A 6194-nucleotide genomic window follows, 5' to 3' on the forward strand; every position below is an offset into this window, starting at 1 on the left:
CGGGCGCCCCGCCCCAGCGCTCTGCCCACCCACCCCGCCCCGCGGGCCACACCCCTCCGGTCCGGGCGCCCCGCCCCGCGCTGTACCCACCTACCCCGCCCTGCGGGGACACTCAGCCCCGGCCCGGGCGCCCCGCCCCGCGCTGAGCCCACCCATCCTGCCCGGCGGGCCACACCCCCTTCCGCGCCCCCGCCCCCCGTCCTGGCACCACGCCCCGCGGCCACCCCTGGGCCACCCAGAGGTCTCCCGAGACTGGGCAGGAGGGTGAACAGGAACAGGCCTGGGCAGCCCGTCAACTGGACCCGGGGCCAAGTGTGTCCCACTTAGTGAGCCACCTTTCTACCAGAGGGAACCAGAGGCCCCCTCCCGAGACACACGCCCCAGACATCCTGTGGAAGGAAAAGCTAGGAAAGCTGTGGGAGCCAGTATTAACCAAAGCACTCTTTGACAGCCAGTGAGGCCATAGTCATCTAAGGCCTTAATATTGTGAAGTCCCAGAACAGTGTTTTCCAGAGTGTGACGGGTTACATGTTAGGTGAGAGTGGACGGGGCATTTCAAGTTCCTCTTTTTTTCCTTTCTCCTGCAAGCCTTCTGTTTAAGTTGAAGCAAGCCCTCTCTGTTTGGAACTAATGGGGCTTGAGCCTCTCTCTAACACTGCCTGGTCTACTTGGCTCTTCTACAACATCTAACTAGAATTTAACAGCACTGTTTTGTTTCCATCAAATTAAATTTATTTCAGTTTATGGTTTCCAATTCTTCCGAGCAAGTGACACTGGTTTTCCATTGAAGGTATTAAAACGTTCCTTTTAAAACACTCGTATTTGGAAATTTTCTCATGTAAAGCAAAATATCTGACATTTTTACATGGTGCTTATTATATGCCAGGCTTTACCTACATTAACCCAATTAATCTCAGCTACGGGGTATTGGCTATCATTATTTAAAATTTATAGATGAAGAAACTGAGGCACAGAAACGTTAATTAACCTATCCAAGTAGAGACAGCAGAGCCAAGATTTGCCCCCCTGTCACCAAAGTTCTGGCTCTGACCACTACCCCACATTGCCTCCAGGTAAATCCCTGCACAGGTGGCGTGCAGTGGCCTTGGTTGGGGAATGCTGAGTTAGAAGGACTGCCTCTAGCCCAGGGAAATCATTCGGGATAGTGCACAGATCTATCTACAGGAATGTTCACCACCCTCTTATCTACAACACTGAAAAGCTGGATAATAGCAGATTACTTAAGAACACTGACAGAGCAACTGAACCTCCAGCTGAACTGACTCATCTTCTCTCCTACCCAATGTCCAACCTGGGAGCACATTTTCCAGCTTGACCTTCAAAATAGACTCAGAATGCAGCCACTTCTTACTATATCCACCATGACCACCTGGCTTCAAATCTCTGACGTCTCTCACCTGGTTTTGGCAGGAGCTCCCGGCTATTGTCCATGATTCCACCTACAGTCTTTCTTCAACACAGCAGCTGCAGTGAGCCGGTTAAAAAAAAAAAAAAAGAGTGAAATGATATCACTCCTCTGCTGAAACCCCTCCGTTGAGTTCCATCTCAGAGTAAAAGACAGTGGAGGTCCTTACAATTACTGTTTGCCCCCAGGGACCTCTCTGAACTACCGCCTCATTCATTCTGCTCCAGCCACACTGGTCTCTTGGCTGTTCCTGGAATATGCCAGGCCTGCTGCCACCCCTGGGCCTTTGCATTTGCTGTTCCTTCTGTCTGGAATGCTTGCCCTCTGGAAATCTACATGACTCCCTCCTTCACCTCTTTCAGGCCTTTGCTTATATGTGACTTTCTCAGTGAGGTCTTCAAGCCTGACCATCCTATGTACAACGGCAACCCCTCCCCCTGCAACCCTCTCCCTGCTTTATTTTGTATTTTTCTCCCATCTCAAGCGCACTTATCTGTATACAACCCACTGTATATATTTCCTTATTTATTGTCTTTGATGTTAGTCTCTCACCCAAAAGAACATGAGCTGCAAGGTAACAGAAACCTTTCTGTCTTGGTCCCTGTGTTATCTCGGGGCCTGGAACAGGACCTGGCATGCAATAAATATTTAAGTGAATGTACCAACAATGATGCTCTATTCTAATAACCAAGGAAAGTGGATGATACTGTAGCCCACAAGGGTCGCAGCCTCATAAACATCATGTTGGGTGAAAGAATCCAGATGCAAAAACATAATATTGTCTGGTATCATTTATATAAAGTTCAAAAGCAGGAAAAACAAGTTACAGTGATAGGAGCCAGGATAGAGGTTACAACAGGGGAAGAGGTCAGAGGTAGTGACCAGGAAGAGGTACAAAGGGGATTTCTGGGGTGCTAATATGTTCTATTTTTTTTTATCTGAATGGCGGTTACATGGGTGTGAATACCTTGTGAAAACTGATCAAGCTAAACATTTACGGTATTTGCATTTTCCCTTACGCTTGTTGTATTTCAATAGAAATTTATTTTTAAAAGACGCTACAGAGGTATGCTTTTTAGCATGGTGAGACATCATGATATACGGCTAAATTTAAAAAGTAGGTTCTTTTCAACAGGAACACCAAGACAAGCGAAGGGGGGAAAGTAGTCTTTTCAACAAATGGTGCTGGGAAAATTGCACCATTTGCCACATGCACAAGAATGAATTTGGTCCCCCGCCTCATATCTGCAAAAATTAATTCAAAGTGGATCAAAGACCTAAATGTAAGAGCTAAAACAAAAAACTCGTAGAAGTTGGTATAGGTGTGAATCTTCATGACCTGTCATGTCTCAGTATAACCATAGCAGTGCCCACCCCCCTCCAGTCTCTGGCCCCAATTTTAAAATCCCACAGTATTGGCTGATTCAGTCTGAGGAGCACTGACTCTTGATCTCCCGGTCACGAGTTCGAGCCCCACATTGGGTGTAGAGATTACTAAAATAAATAAATAAACTTTAAAAATTCCACAGTATTAAGCCCCTCTGAAGGGTTTTTTTTTTTTGAAAAATAATTTTTTATAACAATATTAGGTTCAGGTGCACAGCATAATGACTCAGTGTTTGTATGTATTATGAAATGATGATGACAATAAGTCTAATCATAGAACATAGTGAAAGAATTGTTTTTCTTGTGATGAGAACTTTTAAGATCTACTCTCTTAACTTCCCAATGTATGATATAGTATTATTAACTGCAGTCATCATGCTGTACTTTATATCCTCATGATTTATTTGTTTTATAACTGGAAATTTGTACCTTTTGACCCCCTTCACCAATTTCACACACACCCCCACCAATCCATTCTCTGTATCTATGAGCTTTTTTTCCAGTATTAATTTCACATATAAGAGATCGCCCAGTGTTTGCCTGATCTTTTCCACATAGCATGTGAAAGGTCCACTCATGTTGTTGCAAATAGCAATATCTCATTCTTTTTTGTGGCTGAATAATACTGCATTGTATCCAGATCCCACATTTTCTTTACCCATTCATCCATCCACAGACAGTTAGGTTGTTTCCATGTCTTGGCTGTGGTAAATAATGCTACAATGAACATGGGATGCAGATCTTTTGTCAAATTCGTGTTTTCATTGTCTTCAGATAAATACCCAGAAGTGGAATTGCTGGATCATATGGTAGTAGAAACTTTGAGAGTTTTGTTTTTTTTTTAATTTATTTAGAGAGAGAGCCCATGTGAATGGGGGGGCGGGGAGAAGGAGAGGGAGAGAGAGAATTTCAAACAGACCCTGAGCTGAGTGCAGAGCCTGACACGGGGCTCGATCTCACGACCCTGAGATCACGACCTGAGCTGAAACCAAGAGTCGGACGCTCAACCGACTGAGCCACCCAGGCGCCCCGGAACCTTTGAGAGTTTTAAAAGGTTTATGTGTGTCCACCCAGCTGTGGAAAAACAAGATTGACATGACCAGATTTTGCATCACCTATGAACACCTCATCTGTTTGGGTTTTCTTTGCCACACTTGGGGGGACACACCTCTATCGAAGGGGGTATGTCAGTGTTGGAGTCTCGAGCTCGTCAGAGGTTTCAGTGGTGAGCGGCAGTGGCCAACACTCAGTTACTTGCCCAGTGATGCTAGAAGGATCCTTCAGTTAGTCTCACGTTGCAATTAGGGAAAGCAGATTCAGAGAGGGGCGGTGGCCTGCCGAGGTCACAGGGCTGAGTCATGGATCCAATCGCCCCTGCTCCGCACCCACCCGCTCACTCGTGCCTCACACAATTGCCGAACACCCACTACGTGGCAGGCGCTGGGGTCGGCACTGGGGACAGAATGCTGACACAGGGAAGACCCCGTCATCATGGCCTTTGAGACTGGCAGTAAACAAGTAAACAAAGAAGCAAAACAATGGTAGGTCTTAACAGAGGGGTCAGGGAGGGCCACGCCAGGGAGAGACACCCGAGCTGTGGGATGAGAAAGAGCCAGTTGTGGAAAGAACCAGGAGAGGGCCGTTGCTGGCTGAAGGGACTGCGAGGACAGGCCACGAGGCAGGCTGCGGGGAGAGCGCGGTCCGGGCGGGCTGGCGTGTGGCAACTCTGGGAGTGGCACGGGGCGAGACGAAGTCAGGAAGCCAGCAAGGGGCAGGTCCGGAGGCCTCCTGACAGAGGTTGAACCTACTCTGCCTGAGGGAGGAAGTCACTGAAAGGTCCAAGCCGTCTGAATTCTAGAAGAGACACCCAGACTCTGAGACACCAGCATTTCCCTTTGGTGCCCACTCCTCAGGCTCTGGGGTCAGCCCGGCAGTGGGGGGACACCCAGTCTGTGCCCCCCGTGTCAGCGGGGCCTCGCCTGCCCTTTACCTAAAACACACAGCTCTGTGCAGCACAGAAGAGCCGACACCCGGTAAGGGGCCCGCCATGGCCGCTCTGGTCCAGCTAGGTCCCTTCCACGGCAGCCAGACACCCTTGCGTGTTGGGGGCTTTCCAGAGAACACCTCCTCCACCCAGAAGAGGAAGCAGTAGCTTCCACACACCCCTCCCCCCATCCGCTGGCTGCCTCGTGAGAGGCTCGAAGACTCCAGGCCCAGGCAGATGGGAGAAGGACTTCCAGCGACGCTCGACACAGAGGAAGCGTTCCCCACGCCCCGCCCCGGCCATGCCAGGCCCTCTGCGGGGCGGTGGGGGGCAGAGGTGAGTGAGGGTCGGTCCCTGCACACGGGCTTGCGGGCCAGAGGCACACCGTTCAGGCCACGCCCCCTGGACACCCCAGACCCTGACATACGCCGATACCCTTCTCACAGCGACCACACTGCCGAGCTGTGGGATTGGACGGCCATTTCAGTAAACAAGGCCGGTAAACGCGGAGGGAAAAGCGCTGGGCCTCCCTACCGCGCGCCACACACGGACATCTACTCTACAGGCATTGGAGAACCCCAAATGAGAAAGGCACACTAGAAAGGTGTTGAGAAACAGCAGGAATTGCCGGCACCTTTTTCAGTGCTTGCTAGGGACCAGCATTGTTCTAAGGGCTTGGCACATTGTAACTCAGCAGAAGCCACTCAGTGGCTTGCCAAGTGGTTGCAGACGCAACGAGAAAGAACAATAGAAGAGAAATCTCTCCTTAATCTCTCTCTTAAGGTATGACATGGGCTGTGAAAGCCAAGACTGATATGGTTGAATACTTTCAAGTTGGCAATTTCTATTCATCCAAAGACCCTATTTAGAGAGTGCAATGCAAACCACAGGATGGGAAAGAATACTGAAAACCACATAGACCTTACAAACCATGAAGAAAACAAGCAATGAGCAAGGGGAGGGGGGCGCTCAGTCGGTGAAGAGTCCCACTCTTGGTTTCAGCTCAGGGCATGATCTCAGGGTTGTGAGATCCAGCCCTGCATCAGGCTCTGCACTCAGCATGGAGTCTGCTTGAGATTCTTTCTCTCTCCCTCTGCCCCACTCCCCTAAATTAATTAATTATTTAGATATTTTTTAAAAATGAGCAATGGACTTACCACAATAGCCAAACTGTGGAAAGAGCCAAGATGTCCATCGACAGATGAATGGATAAAGAAGATATGGTATATATATACAATGGAATATTATGCAGCCATCAAAAGGAATGAAATCTTGCCATTTGCAACGACGTGGATGGAACTGGAGGGTGTTATGCTGAACGAAATAAGTCAATCAGAGAAAGACATGTATCATATGACCTCACTGATATGAGGAATTCTTAATCGCAGGAAACAAACT

The sequence above is a fragment of the Leptonychotes weddellii genome, chromosome 16, assembly GCF_054177405.1.
Source record: "Leptonychotes weddellii isolate Sample4059 chromosome 16, ASM5417740v2, whole genome shotgun sequence".
NCBI classification, from domain to species: Eukaryota; Metazoa; Chordata; class Mammalia; order Carnivora; family Phocidae; genus Leptonychotes; species Leptonychotes weddellii.